Here is a 17,601-nt window from a genome sequence, read left to right on the forward strand (position 1 = left end):
TAGGAGGAAATCCAAGTTATTACAACACCTTCGGCTTCAACAACTAGCTCCAATGCAACGCACTTCAATGAATGTATTAAATGATAAATGAGATTTCGTAGGGATTTGACAAAAAATTCAACCTGTAAAAGATGAAAAACAAAGGCAAAACATAATAGGAGTTGCAAATTAGAAAGGAACCCAAAAAATGGCACCTGCTTTGATACCATGTCGGACCAGGAGGTAACTCCTCAAATCAAGACTCATATTATTCATTCAAGTTGTTCATTATTATATACAAGAGGGAGTGACTGTTTGGTTCATTTATCGATGACTCTCTATCTTCTCTATTATTTATTTGCATTAATTACAGTTGTACACCTAATCCCTCTGATTAGGTGTAAAGACATCTATCTAAATTAGGCTTACTCAAATCATGTGAACACACTCACACTTCTACAAGAGGAATAATTCCAATAACATCACTTGCTCCGCATTTGTCAATTAATCTCCTAACCTTCACAGAAGTCACAGACCAATGATCCTCTTCCCTTGCAAGGATCACAGAGGATTCCATGACATATTTTCACAAAACACAATATATTACTTATTGCCACGTTGATTCTTGGAGTGAACATGCCATCCTTCTCTTCCAAACATGATTAAAGCTCATTGTGTCCACCTTTTGAAGTGAACATGGCACTCGACACTTCATGAGTGGTAGGGGGAGCATGATAACCTATTATGCTCTTGCAAGGAAAAAAAATTTGTTTGTTGTCCGCCTTGAACAAGCAAGAGACTTCAAGCACTTGACAACTATTCAATCATATTCTTCTGCCTTATTGAGATTCCCAAACATCAGAAGACATTATTGGAACACGCAAAAAATTATTCGATCACTGAGAGGTTCTGGCTTTATGTGCCTAATGGTATAAATGTTGATGTGAAATTTTAATAACAATGGACTAAGAATGGAACAAGTGATAATTACTTAATATCAACCGAAAAAAAAACATAGATATATATAGTTATCCAAACCCCAAGCCATGGCACATGTACAAACAAAGCACCAAACACAAGAATTATGCCAAATCATATCCATCTCAAAAGTGAACGGATACTGCAATGCATAACTGCTACCTAGATAATCACACCATAACGATAAGGATAAACATTATCATGGAGAAGAAAATAGTATGGTGATCATATGGATACAGTCGAGCACCAATAACTCTATCTCACCCCTAAGGATAATCATTATCTAAGGTCTTGAATTCGTGGATAGGCATTCTCACCTGTTCAAAAATAAACAACCATGATACGACTTACTTTATCCCTCCGAAACTATGATGAAACAGGCCGAAAAGCCATATAAAAAAACCATCACTCTTATCAAGGAAATTGGGCTTACAACTTTTTCAGAATCCTTCATGCAAGAATTATCGCAAAACAAAAATCATTCCAGCACACCCTTATCGACATGTTTATGATAACTTCTATCCACACTCATGATAATAATGCCTCAGATGATATTATCCATTCCTTAGTTTTTTGTTCCTTCACACATACAGTAAAGAAAATTGAAAATAGGAAACAACGTTTACTAACATGATTTTCTCCCTAAAATCAAATGAAAACCACTGCCTTTGTTTTGTCATGGCTTACACAACTGTGGAGATTAAAAAATAATACAGACAAGTTGCATAATCACGTCTTATTGGAATATGCATAGATTGCTGAGATGGTTGGTTTTTTTTCCATCCATGAATCCGCATCAAAATCCATTGTTATTAGTTCTAAGTATCGACAGAAGCATTTTGTTTTGTAGTACTTCTTTATATGGGAAAAATATACCATACAAGATAAACATGCTTCTCCTTTGGTCATTTTATCACCTCCATATCATGTTGTAGGTGCTTTAGAAGGCGACAGGGAACAGAGGGCAGAAGGAATGATAGCAAACAAATGAGCACCACTATACTTTTCACACGACACTAGAAGTCATTATGATAATAACTTGATTAAATAGATTTTAATGCTCCCATTAACAATAAAATTTTCCTTCCTTTCATTTGCACGATCGACAATTTTGGTGTTTGGACGGTGCTCTGTAAAAACCGGATTAAAAATATGCTTGGAAATCGCTCTAAACACCGATATTTCTTGATGTTTTATTTTGGTGATTGTTCTAGGTGTAATATTTCTTGGATGGTCAATGTATTGACTATTAACTAATAGTTATGCCCAAAACATATATTTTTCTTGACATTTAAATGCTATGAATGAGGCCGAGTATCCTATTTGAAATTCAATGATATAAACCGTCATGAATTATATCCATCACATGGAAATCAATCCATAATGCATGTATGAAAGGTTTTTGATTTTTCAACTTTAGATTTTGATTTTAATCTTAACCTCATACTACCCACTTCATATTCTAATATCTTGGGACTTTAAAACCCATCAATGAAAACGCTTCGAAGGTGGATTAGTCTATAGGCCTTAGCTTTTGAACTTTGCCTCTGATGCCATTTGTAGCGTACCTCAACCAACATCTGGAAATTAGCCCCTAGGCTCCAAAATTTTAAAATTTTCTTTATCTACAATTAAGTTCAGGGGTTTTCATCATCTACTTAACCAATTATTGCATACACGGTGATCATCTCAGCTACTATACTCAAAATCTTAACTGAAAATACATCATGAAGGAAGTGAACCCTACCTACTCTTTAGATCAGTCCTCAAGCTTAGATCACAACTTCTTCACACTTTACATGCAATTGTTATCTTGCATCTATTCCCATTAGCTTGGTCATGAATCATACCGCATGAATAGATAGAAGGATTAGTGAAGGTAAGGTTTAGGCAACATGCCAGAGTAGTTAAGCCAGCTATATTGTATGATAATACTGAGAATGCATGATATGGAAATTTCTAGACATTATTACTAGTAGCCTTTCTCCATAACAGTTCCATATTCCTTCAAGTCTTAGTCATATATGTCTGTAAACTAGCCAGGAGTATCACTCAACATCAGAGGAATCCTATTTTCCCTAACATGATAATGACCACATTTTAGATTCAGTAGATGTCTCACACAAGCATACAGGGGTATCCCACAAGAAAGTTAAGGTAACTAATTAAGATAGCTCCCTAACCCTAGAAAAGTAACAACTACCTACTAGGCTTCTATCTTCGGGATTCAGACGAAGTCAAATGCTTAGAATGGAATCCTAAATCGTGCAAAATTCATAGTTCTACTACCTTTTCTTTCTTGTCAGATTAATATAGTTATCATATAGATTATGCACCAGTAGTCAAAGGAACAACATTGGATGATTATCCTAAATAATCTGTACCATAATTTTCTAGTTAATACTTACCCAAAATTTAATAATGAGCAATAATATCACATGAATCCATATAAGGAATCTCATAACAACCATTAATAGAGACAAATCTAATCATACGTAATGATTATACAAAATTCCTTCATTCATTCCTAAATTGGAAACTCATGAAAATTTCTTTCATAACTAAATGAAATTTAAACACAGGGAAGAAACATCATATAGAACATTTTACGCAAATGAATTCCACCAAAATCTCACATGGAGAGAAGAGCACCACCACCCAACCATGAATCACCTATGATTCCCCCTGAGCCGAGGTTCTTTCCAAGGATCAACTATTCTTAATTGATCGATGCACTAGGTATTTAATAACCTCTTTCATGATTTAGTTTCCATTAGTGGTGTCATGCTTTCATGGAAGTTTCCATTTTCCTAGGCCTTTTTCAGAGAAGCTCATCTTTATCTTCCACGAGGATTTTCCTCATAAAAGCTTGCGTTTATTTCTTGCAAAGCTTTTATGTCTGATGGATCTTTATCTCCCACCATCTCATGGATCACCAATCCATCCAAGTTTATCTATAATCACATCTAGAAGCTTTATCATGAAATATTCATCTATATCCCACTCCTCAATGGGATTTGGCAAGAATCTCCTCTCTCTTGGTGCTTCACCCTCCAAGTGATTTATTTTATCAATTTATTTAATAACACATTTTCCTTTCATATTAGATATCACCTAACTTTCCTCAGCTTAGATTTAGAATAGTTTAACCCACAAAGTAGGGTATCACACCTAGCTTTCCTCACCTTAGGTTTACAATCATTTAACACACAATAGAGGATATCACACCTAGATTTTACTCAGCTTAGGTTTACAATATAGCACACAAGGGCAGGGTGTTACAACAAGCCAATTTTTTTTATTAATAATATAAAAATATTTTTTATAGTTTAAAAATAATATTTTTATTTCATTCCAATGTTATGGTGTGGTTTGTAACTATAAGAAACCTGAAAGGGCTTTGCAATGGAAATCTCTATGATGTCTGTGTAGCTAGTCACGACCAGCTATTTTGTTTATTAACAATATAAAAATATTGGTTATAGTTAAAAAAATGTTGTTAGTTTGTATGGATGTCCATTTCTCTAAAAAATATTTATAAATTGTCTGCTATAAAATATTTCAAGTGCAATATGACTTACTTTATAATCATAAAACATATTTAATAGGCATGATATACTTAACAAATTTAATTGAAATAAAAAATATTAAAATAATAAATGGTTGCTATAAGGGAAGCATCATGAGTTCTTAAATAGAATGTGGCACTAAAATGAAAGTAAAATTAGATGTAAGCCCAAGGGGCTTTCGATTGACAGTGAATGGGTGCATTGTTAAGAACAATGTAAACTTTGAAACAAGAACTGATACTGTTACCCGTTTCGTAGAGATAGCAAAAAATCACCCAATTTTCAAAAGTGGTGATGCAGAATACACATGTTTTTTTAGAACATGGTTTTTGGAACTTTAATTTTTTTCATGTGCATTAAGTTTTAGAATGGTTGTGATTTTCATGCTGATTTTAAAAAGTGAGTATTCTGCATCATACCCTTTTTTTAAAAGACCTATTTTTTGACTTTAAATTTTCTAGTGTGTGAAATGTAAATAATTATTTCGTAACCTTTTTTTTAAAAGACCTATTTTTTGACTTTAAATTTTCTAATGTATGAAATGTAAATAATTATTTCGTAAATTTAATAATTTTGGAAGTGATCTTCTTCTTCATATTTTCTAGTTTTTATTTTTTTTATTTTTATTTTTGTAGTGGGGCTTTTATTAATTTGCATATTTAAAGAAGAAGGTCGATATTTTACATTTTTGATATTCTAGACATTTATACATCATTAATTAAAATTTCAATCCACATGAAATAATTGTCTCTAAAAAACAAATATAAAAATATATATAAAAAAGACAAAAACAAAAAATAAAAAATGTTAAAAAAAATTTATATCATAAACCATAAAAGAATTTGGAAGAAAAAAACAATTATAATATATATATATATATATATATATATATATAATTAAGTAAGTAAATATTGAGAAATAAAATATATATATATATATATATATATATATATAAACAAAAACTAGGAAAAAAAATAGAAACAAACTAGTTTAAAGAAAAAAATAGAAAAATAACGAAAAAAGTTTAAAAAACTAGTGAAATTAATATTTAAAAAAAAACAAAAAATGTAAAAAAAATAAAATCTCACAAACCATAAAGAATTTGGAAAAAAGAAACAAAATAAAAATATATATATATATATATAGAAATAGAGAAATTAAAAAAAAAACATTAGAAAAAACTAGGAAAAAAAATAAAAATAAAAATAAAAACAAACTAGTTTTAAAAAAAAAATATAAAATTAACGAAAAAAATAAAAAAGAACTAGTAAAATTAATATTAAAAGAACAAAAATAAAATTAAATTATAAAAAAAAATGAACCAAAAAAATGGTTATTTTTTATTAAAAAAATTAAAAATACAATTATCTTTTATTAAATATGCCTATTTTATTTAAAACTAAATAAATAATTTTTTTTTTAAACAATCTTGTCTTTTATTAAAAAAAATAAAAAAATTTAAACAATTTTTATTATTATTATTTTTTAATTTAAAAATTCAAATTATTAAAACTACATTTTATATTTTCAAAAAAAATAAAAAAAATTAAACATACATTTTATGTAGAGTTGAGGCTTCTGTGATCCATAACAAGTTAATGATAGATTTTTCGGCAAAAATCACATGAGAAACCATTTGTCGTGTGATTTTCTCATGTGATTTTCGCCGAAAAATCTATCATTAATACATTTTATGTTTAAAAAAAAAAAATTAAATTTACATTAAGGAATTTAGACTTCTGTGATCCATAACATTGTTTAGAAAATCTTCGGCAAAATCACATAACCAATCTTTTAAATTGGTTTTAAATTAAAAAATTAAAATTGGTTTTAAATTTTTTTTTTTTTTTATGATTTATATTTTGACATAAGTTTAAAAAAACATTATAATTTTTTTTTAATTAAAAAAAGATGGTTTAAAAAAAAATGTAAATTTAATTTTTTTTTTTTTTTTTTAACATAAAATGTATGTTTAATTTTTTTTATTTTTATTTTTAAAACTAGTTTGTTTTTATTTTTATTTTTATTTTTTTCCTAGTTTTTTCTAATGTTTTTTTTTTTTAATCTCTCTCTCTCTCTCTCTCTCTCTCTCTCTCTCTCTCTATATATATATATATATATATATATATTAATTTTGTTTCTTTTTTCCAATTCTTTATGGTTTGTGAGATTTTATTTTTTTTACATTTTTTGTTTTTTTTTTAAATATTAATTTCCCTAGTTTTTTAAACTTTTTTCGTTATTTTTCTATTTTTTTCTTTAAACTAGTTTGTTTCTATTTTTTTTTCCTAGTTTTTGTTTATATCTATATATATATATATATATATATATATATATATATATATATATATATATATATATATTTTATTTCTCAATATTTACTTACTTAATTATATATATATATATATTTATAATTGTTTTTTTTTTTTCCAAATTCTTTTATGGTTTATGATATAATTTTTTTTTAACATTTTTTATTTTTTGGTTTTGTTTTTTTTATATATATTTTTATAATTGCTTTTTAGAGACAATTATTTCATGTGGATTGAAAATTTAATTAATGATGTTTTGTTTTTAGTATATATTTTTATTTATGTTTTGTTATTTTTATTTTTAATTTTTTTGTTTTGTGTTTTTTCATTGTTTTAATTTTAATTTTAATTTTAATTTTAATTTTTTGAAATTTTAATGTTTTTCGGGGTCATGATAAAATATTTTATGCTATTATTTTGAAATGTTGAAATTTCACCCTTGAAAAAAAATTGTTATCCCAGCATCAACACTTTTCGTTTTGAGGGTGTTTTTTCCACAAAATTTACCATTGAGAAAAAAAAAATGTTATTTGAACATCAACACTTCATTTTGAGGGCGTTTTTTGGACAATTTTTGCACCAAAAATTGGTTTTCACCGTCATTTTTAAAACATGTTGAAAATTTAGGTTGGAAAAAAAAAGGTGTTATTCCCGCATCAACACTTTTCGTTTTTAGCACTGTTTTTGATGTTTTTTCGGGGTTTTTTGGCCAGAGTTCCCGTTTTGAGTTTATAGTTCCCGTTTCAAAGTTTACATTGTTTAAGGCACTCCTTGTGATAGGTCACCAGTTCAAATGTGCCGCAGGTGCTTACCTACCAAAAGAAAAAGTAAAATTAGATGTTAAATTGGAAGCCATACTTGGAGCTATTACTGGCTCTAAATAGGAAGCTAAGTTGTTTGTTTAACAAGAAGAACAATTCGAGGCTAATTAAGAAGAAAATCCCAACACTAAAAGGAACCAAACCTTGAACATAAAAGAGAAGCAAAACCACTCACTAATGATGAAGCAAACCCTCCAACTAAAAGGAAGCAAATAATAGGGCTAACATGGAACCAGTTTTAGAAGCAAGAAAGGAATCAACAATGGATGTTAAACTAGAAGCACACTAGAAGCTATTCGGGAAGCAAAACTTGGTGTTACCTAGGAAGGAAAAAAAGATGCAATTAGGTAGTAAACAAAGAAGTAATAATGGAAGCAATAATAGTAGCCAAACATGGCTTAACCTCAGAAGAAAAAACTAGATAAATTTAGGTAGCAAATAAAGAAGTAATATTGGAAGCAATATCAAAATCGAGACTTGGAATTCCGTGAGAAGCAAAATAAATAAGTCATTCTCGTAGAAATCAAGAAGTAATAATGAAGCAATACTAGTAACCAAACTTTGCATTAGCTATGAAGCAAAAAGAGAAGCAATTCAGGTAACAAACAAAGATGTAATAATGGAGGCAATATTAGAAGCCAAACTTGGTCTTCCTAAAGAAACAAACAAAGAAGCCATTCAAGTAGAAAAGCAAGAAGCATTATTAAAAGAAATAAAAGACACTACAATGGAAGCCATACTAGTAGCTAAAGAAGATGCCATAATGGAATCAAACCTAGATGCAATAAGTGATTCTGTATTGGAAGCAAAACTTGACGCAGCAAAGGATGTTATAATGAAAGTATAACTTGGTGTTAATTAGGAAGCCATAAAATAGTCGTTTTTCCATGCCATACTAGAAGCAAAACAAAAAAACACAATTGGGAGCAAAACTAGAAGTACAAATGGGCAGAACAATGTAAACAAGAATATAAAAAATTGCTTCCCCCACTATTCACACTATCTACGCCTCCCATGTGAGGGTTCTAGTTCTATTCATGCTGCAAATGTGAAGATTCTAGTTTACTCATGCTTTCTGGACACGAATTGAAGCCAATTCACATGTTAAAATACACTCAATTATAACATTATTTCTGGCACTAATGGCCTATTAATGGCTTATTTTGTTGTATTACTTTTAGAGAAGATGTCGTTGGTATTTTAAATATGGAATATCATGCGTGTATATATAGTATATTACTTGAAACTACATGGAGACTTGTCATAGAAAAAAATATTTAAAATCATAGTAAAAATAGAAACTAAAAAATGAAACAATGATAAAAATAATGATAAACACTATGTTTCTAGTTTGATGTCTTTCCTTTATTTTTATTTTTACAAAAAAGAGAAACATATTTGATATTTTTAATTCTGAGTCGTCCATGTATCATTTATTATAGAAGAAACAATATCTTTTTTACCTCCCACTCCAAAATAGGTAAAAACAAATTTCCAAATACCCAAAACAATCAACATTGAAATGATGGTTTTTCTTTAATGTTGTGCATTTTTTCTTTATTTTTATTTATTTTCATCTTTAAATAAAACAATTAAACTTATTATTCATAATAATGATTAGCACTCACTTAAGCGATATGTGATATATCATACCAAAGTCAAGGAACTATATTTGATATACTAAAGTTAAAGAATTACTACAATTCCTTTAAAATTTCATTTTTCAGTCAAAAGTTTTATGTCTCATAGCTCAATACCATGTTTCACTTTAAACCTCTTAACAATTTGTTCTTATTTTACCAAACATTCGTACTTAAATAACATGTTGCTCTTTCAACCTCATAACAATTTGTTCTTATTTTACCAACGCTATTTTTTTAAGTGGATCAAAATAAAGACACTTTTAACTTTCTAAATTAAAAATATCCTAATTTTACATTTTATTCAATTTTTATAAAACAATAATTTCCTTTCAAATTTAAACATAATAATATAAACTTATCACTCAAATTTTTTATAATTTCTGTAACAAAATTTTATACTGTATAAATCACATCAATGATATTTGGTGATCTATATCTCAAACTTTCTGAAAACAAATATTGTTCCTAATAAAATACAGGGTAATTGTTTTTCCACATAAAAGTAACTCACCTTACGGCAAAATCAAGCTAAAATAAGGAACCTTCAACTTTGAAAATTTAATATATAAAATGTTGTATATATTTGACTAACGATAGATGGTTCCTGGCTATTGATTGGACATAACAAAAATTATGGCAGAAATGCTGTGTAGGGCTGATTTGCAATTGCACATAAACTATTTCATGAATATACAATAGTCACAAAGGGGCATAGTCTATAAATACATTACGGTGTACGGCTGATTTGCAATTGCACATAAACTATTTGATGAATATACAATAATCGCAAAGGCGCATAGTCTATAAATACATGACGGATAAGGGGAGGGGGGGCGGATCCGAATTTCAAGATATGAAGTGGTGATTAAATCTGAATATAAAGTTGAATTCAAATTAATTGTCGTCTATACTATGAAGGGAGTCTTTGTTAGGAGAACACACGGAAGAGAACATATATCTATTTATAGAAATTGGCGTGCCTCAAAGATATTTTAGCGTTCGATGTTGCGACTTCAGAATAGATCGTCTCAAACATCAAGCATGTAACAGAGTCTATTGGAGAGAGCTAGGAATGGGGGTTGCGGTATCTGATTCAACATTGTTCATGAGGACGATTTGGATCTTCCACTTATTGAATGGGGGTTGCGATATCTGATTCAACATTGTTCGTGGGGACCATTTGGATCTTCCAAATATTGAATGGGGGTTGCGATATCTGATTCAACCTTGTAAATAAACCAAAAATATGGTAAATAAATAAACAATTTTTTTTCCCACTTGGCGTAAATAATATAATAATTTTTATTTTTTATTTTTTATTTTTATATTTTTTTTATATTTACTTACCAGGTATTGTAAAAAATAAAATCTCTTTTTATATTTACTTTATAAACCTTTTTATATTTACCAAAACTCAAGAAAGAGGTTTTATCTAGGTGAGCCTATGGGCCAAATACTATTGGACAAATAATTATTAATACTCCCAAATACAATATTTATAAAAGAGGTATGGTAAATAAATAAATATAAAAGGAGGTTTTATGTAGGTGAAGCCTATGGGCGAAATACCATGCGACAAATAATTATTAATACCATGGGTGAAATACCATATTTATAAAAGAGGTATGGTAAATAAATAAATAAATATCAAATAGGGTTAGAAATCAACATTTAACTATATCTCAATCCTATGGGACAAATACCATGTTAAATAAAAGAGATATGATAAATAAATAAAACCTATTTTTATATTTATTCTGTAAACCTCTTTATACTTACTAACACTCAAAAAATATGTTTTATTTAGGTGAACCCTATGGGCCAAATTATCACTAATATCATGCAAAATAAATTATTACCCCTAATATTAATATTAAAAGATTAATAATAATAATAATAATAATATTAATATTAAATCTAATATTCATAATAATATATTATAATATTAATATTCTTAAATTTAATAACTTTTGACTAATACAATATTAAATTTGTTATATTATAAAATATATTAATATATCATGATATATATTAACTCTACTGCCTAAACATTTTTATACTTTTTATTTTTTTTGCTAAAGCAAGAGAACTTCCTTCTATATCTTTAAGCCAGAAAATATTTTACATATTTTACAACCATCCACCCAGCATTGTGGATTCAGAACTAGTGCTAATCGCCAAAGGCATGTTCCCCGAACCCCATACATATAGCCGTCAAAACTTCTGTAATACAAACCTATTTGTGCTGAAAATAATGGTCGAACTTATGACAATCCATGTGATTTCCTGCGCCATTGATTTCTAAACCTACCTCTTTAATCATTATGTTCCAATTCCCTTTCCTATTTCGATGGCGGAGGAGGATTTCGTTCCAAGAAGCCAAATGAAACTTAACCCCCACGGGCCCACAAATTTGCACGATCAATCCTGTTCATTGAACCATACATCAACATCCAACGACTGATCAATATATCGCGTTACTCTAGTGTGCCGATATTTAGCGTGTGATACGGGCGGTTTACAATCCTGACCCCCCGCCACATGTCAGATGCTGTATGGGATCACTCCCAAAACTCGAATACTGCTACCAACTTTAGAGTGGTGTGATCAAACCAATACCACTCAGAAAGTGGTTTTGACCTCTGGAAAGGGTAATAAGATATAGTACGGCTGCCGGCAAAGATTTGATTCCCGCCCTTCGTCTTCTTCCCTATATTTTGAACTTGAAACCAAAATTAGTGCTGATTCTGCCCTCTATGCGGCCACCCACTAAACTAAGAAGACTGTCCCCCAAACACCTGAGATTTTTGACCTTGAAATTACCCGTTTTGTAGAGGCCACTTCAGAGCTGCCTCTCCTCCAGGACCTGTCTGAGAAAAATTAATGACATATACGGTAACCAGATCATAGAGACCTTACTTCTATGACTTTCTTTTGATACACTTCTCTGTCCTGTTCCGCTTGGTTGTGATAGAGAATTTTAGGACTACCCTAAGACACTACTTGCCATCCCATTGAAACTCTGCGTTCATTGTAGCTCACCCCTTGGTTTGCAAGTATATCTGCCAGTTTGTTGGCATTTTTGCAAAAGTGGCTGAAGCTTACCATATGTATTCCCTGAAGGTGACCCCGAATTCTTTGAAATACTTGGATTAATCTCGAGTGATTTGAGACTTTCGTTGGCTCTGTTCCATAACTAAATCTTTTGACCGATTGAATGACCAACTTCGAGTCAGCTTCTATAATCACATTTCGGCAGTTGTCCTGACTTAGAAATTCTAGACATTACTCCTGAGCCATTAATTCTACCATACTGTTGGCGGATTTTCCTAAATGACCATGAAAGAGGAAGAGAATGTTTCAATATTCATTACACAGAACACCTCCAAAACCCGCAGTTCTTGGGTTGCCTTTTGAAGCTCCATCTATGTTGTATTTCAAAAACCATTTCACGTTAGGATGCCAAAAATCCCTTTCAGTTTCTTTAAGGATAACTTTCTTGCCCAGACTTTGAGGAATGAGCCCCTACAAACCCAACTACCTGAGAATTATCTTGTCAGCCTCTGAGGGAGGAGTATTGGGAAGATTTCTCACTATGGTGCCAACCGTTTCCTTAAGGTATTTTAAGATCTGCTTAAATAGGTAAAGAAAGGGATTCTTCTCATCTTTGAATATTCTCTTATTTCTTTCTTTCCAGACATTCCATATGATGAAGCTTGGCATGAGAGCCCAAGCACCGTTAATAACTTTATTGTCTGCAAAATTTTTCCTCCATCTGCTCAGGGTGTTAATGATACTATCTTTGTCCCTATCTGATTTTTGGAAGATGGAGGAAAAATTATCCCATAACCAAGATGTGAAAGTGCAACTATTGAGAAGATGATCCATTGTCTCCTCTTTGATTTCACAGAGTTAGCATCTAGAAGGCCCCAGAATACCCCTTTTCCAGATATTGTCCCAAGTCAATATTTTCTTGTGATGCACCAGCCACATGAAGAGTTTAATCTTCATCCATCCTTGGTATCTCCATATATTCTACCAGATTACGTTTGGAGCTTGGGATTCCAGCTCAAGGAGAATGCTTCTAGCATCTTTAATATTAAAGATGCCTTCTTTATTATTGCCCCATTTTAGTTGGTCCTGCCCCCCTGTTAATAAAATCAGTCTTTGATCCAATATTCTCATGAGTGCCTCTGATTTTGCTATCAGGGGCCTATCTTCCCTACAGTCTATGTTTCTCCAAGTTCTCCATTTGCCTGAATTGTTGGTGTGTTCCCAGAAATCTTTTACTTTTATTAATCCTTGGTTATCTGTATCATGCTTAAGGCTCAAAAAGTCCTCTTTTAACTGTGTTTGCTCTTGTTGCCATTTATCCTCCCAGAATAGAGCAATATCCCCCTCTCTGATTTCCCAAAAACTATTTCTTTGTACTAAACCTCTGTTCTCCTAGGTCTTGTTCTAGATGGATGAGCCCCTTATATTTCTAGAAATTGTTATGAGATCAGTATGATGCCAAGAGCTGGCATATTTTTCTTTCCAAATATTTGCCCATTGAGTCTTTGGATCTTTAAACCAATGCCACCAGAGTTTGGCCCCTAGAATGTTGTTGAGAATTTCCTGATCATCCAAGCCTAGGCCCCATTGGTTCTTGGGTTTAGAAATCTCTTCCCAAGCGAGTAAGGCACATTTCTTCCTTGTCTCCTCCTTAGCCCAAAGAAAGTCTCTTTGGATGTTTATGAATTGTTGCAACACTCCTTTTGGAGTTGGGAGAGCTGATAGTATGAAAACTGGGATAGATTGGACCATCGATTTTGTTAGCACTAATCTACTAGCCAACTTTAAATATCGATGGTTCATTTCCTGACTTTATCCTGCATCTTATTGATCAACGGTTCCCAAATACTCTTATGCAAAGGTTTTGCAGTTAGAGGTACCCCTAAATACTTAGAAGGGAGGGAATCTCTTTGAAAGCCTAGAATTCTGGAGATGTTTCTTTGAATAGAAATATTGGTATTAAAGAAAAATATTTTTGATTTGGAAGGATTTCAGAATTCCATACCTGTTGCCATGACAAATTCATTCAGTATTTTTTTGGTATGCTAAAGCCTCCTTGACTGTGGGGATACCCTGTAACAAGGTGTCATCTACAAATTGTTGGTGAGTCAAAACTTGTCCGTTATCCGTTAGTTAAAGGCCCTAGATTTTACCCGTTACTCTAGCTTGCTTGATTGAACGACTGAGTCCTTCCATCATGAGGATAAAGAGAAAGAGTGAGAGTGGATATCCCTGTCCGAGGTCTCTTGATGGAAAAAAAATCTCCGAGGAAGAGCCATTCACTAAAATTGAAAAACTAGAAGAAGTCATGAGGGCCATCACACATCTGACCCAGTTATGATCAAAACCGAACGCCATAAGCACTTTCCTGATGTAGGTCCAGTTTACTTTATCATATGCTTTGGCTATATCCAGTTGCATAATCATTCCAGATTTCCTCTTGCTAGTTAGCGAGTGAACCACATCATGAGCTTGAATGATGTTGTCTAGAATCTGTCTTCCTTCTATATAACTAGATTGTTCCCTCGATAGCAGAGACAGAAGGAGAGGTTTGAGTCTATTGGCCACTAACTTGGATATTATCTTGTAGACCACATTGCATAAAGAAATGGGTCAAACATTTCTGGTGTCTAAGCATTGTCCTGTTTAGGAATCAAGGAGATGAACGATGTATTGAGCACCTTCAAAATAGTCTTGTTCAACCAGGAATCCTCTACAACCATCAATATATCCTATTTAACAATATTCCAGCAGACTTTAAAGAAATCCACATTGAAGCCATCCGGGCACGGTGATTTGCCATTTTGCATATCTTTGACGACCTCATTGATTTCCTTTTTAGTCACTGGTCTATTAAGGTTGAAATTGTCCTCTCTAGTCACCTGCTTAGGAATATGTCTAGTCAAGTCCCTAATGAAATGATCTCTTTCTGGGTTGTTCTCCTAAGCTATGCCATGGAAGTGCTGAACTAACATAGCTTCTATGCCCTCATGGGATTAATGAATCTGCCCCTCCTCATTTCTGATAGAAGAGATCCTATTGTGTGCTCTGTTGGCCATGGTGGATCTATGAAAAAATCTGGTATTGCGTTCTCCCTCTTTTAGCCATTGAACTCTGTACTTTTGTCTCCAATATATTTCCTCTTGTTTATACAAGTTATCCTTGTCTTGATGATGTTTCTTGACTTGCTCATTTTTATCTTTATCAAAGCCCGCCTTGATCATGACTTGGTTGAGTTCCTGCATTTTCCTTTCAACAGATTTCTTTTCAACAAAAATTTTGCGAAAATCCTTCTCATTCCAATCTTTAAGTCTCATCTTGATGTGCTTTAATCCTTTGTGTAGAAGGAACATTCTTGCTCCCTGAATATGCAAATATTCTACCCACCTCTTTTCAATATTGCTCATAAATTCTGGGTGCGAAAGCCATATATTCTCAAATCTGAACAGTCTATTTCGAGGTGTCCCTTTTCCCTGAATCTCCATTTTCACTGACCAGTGATCTGAGCCTCTAAAGCCGGAGGACCCTCGCTATTATTTCCTTATCTATAAGCATGAGGTCCTCAGAGAATATGAACCTATCTAACTTAGAGGCAACCTGAGACTCTCCTCCTCTTTGATTATTCCATGTAAGGCAGCCATTATTTGTGTCCATGTCAAGTAGCTTCATGTTATCTATAAAGGTGTGAAAGGCCAAAGCATCTTTGTTTAGAGTTCTGGATCCCTTTTTTCTCTGAAAGTGATTTGATCATATGGAAGTCCCCTCCCATAATCCAAGGTATCTCTGCATGTCTATCCCTGACATCCACAAGGGATTCTATAAACCAGAGTTTTTCATCTATCATTTGAGGGCCATAAACATTCGTGACCAGATAGGTTTCCCTATCTCCATCAGGCTGAATAACCACTGATAAATAATTTCTAGATGCTTCAGCATCTATTATGCTTATTCTTTGGGGATTCCGGAGAGTGAGAATACCTCCTGTTGATTTTCTTCTTTAACTTCTAGAAACTCAAATTTACTGAGCCATTTGGTATGTATTTATCTTAACTTTTGAATGGAACATTTCGTTTCCTGGATAAAAATTATATCCGGAGCTTCATGTTTCAGTCTATTACTAAGAATTCTTTATTTTCTTTTACTACCTAGATCTCTAATATTCCAAGATGTATACTTCATATTTAAAGATTAGTAACAGAGTAGCTGGCTAGATCTTTCATCTTACCTGAGTCTATCATGAACTTTCCACATTGTATCAAAAGCTTGTTCTGCTTTTTCCTGCCTCTTTTCTCTCCTAGGTTTCTAGGTGCTAAACTCGGGGTTGTTTTTATCATTTTCACCCCTTCATTTCTCCTCCTACTATTTTTTTCCCAATCCAAACCCTTATCCTGAGTACTCCATAAATACAACTACTGTATTCTATTGAAATCTTCTTTTGTTAAAGATTCTACCCCCCTGCTTGTTCCCTGAAGTAAAAACCCCTCCAGATCTAGTTGTTCTCTGTCAAGAATCTCCTAAAGCTCATTGTCCTCTAGTTCTATCTCACTTTGGGTCATTTCCTGATCCCTCTCTAGTTCTGTATCACTCATCATGATCTCTTTTTGTTTTTCATTTTCCTCTGTTTGTTCCCTGTTTTTTCCTTTCTCCTTCTTCCCGTGACTTTCTTCCTTTGCTTGATCTTCTGCTGTTAATTCTTCCTCTGCTTCAAGAACCTGAAACTTGTTCTGACTAACCTGTTGTTCTTCCTTTTGATGTTTCTTTGGCCCTTTTTTCCCGCCTTTTCCTTTGTGCACCACTTTGTGAAAACGATCAATGTCTTTCATTATATTAGTTTTTGTTTCGTTGTCAGCTTTACTAAGAGGACAATCCCTGAGTAGGTGCTTGTGTTCATGGCATCTTCGACACCTGACTGGAATGTGCTCATTGTCTATTGTTTTCACCCATTCGTCGTCAAAAACTTCTAGGATTACCTCATCCGGAAGAGCTCCGGATAAATCCATCTCCACATATCCTTGCAAAGGAGGTGTATTTTCCCCGTCTAGTAGCTTCCGAAGCTTTAACAAACCAACCTAATTTATTGCCTATGGCAGCTAATGATTCAGTTTCCCAATAATCAAGAGGTAGAGAATAAAGTCTTACCCAGAGTGGGACCGAAGTAAAAGTTTCACATTTCAACACAAAATTCATCATCCATGGCCTCATATAAAGACCTGTTGCTGCATAAAAGTAGGGCCCTCCTTCAAAC

Source organism: Pinus tabuliformis, chromosome 3_2 (assembly GCF_031772625.1).
Source record: "Pinus tabuliformis cultivar Carrire ecotype Pingquan chromosome 3_2, CPIR1, whole genome shotgun sequence".
Lineage (NCBI taxonomy): Eukaryota > Viridiplantae > Streptophyta > Pinopsida > Pinales > Pinaceae > Pinus > Pinus tabuliformis.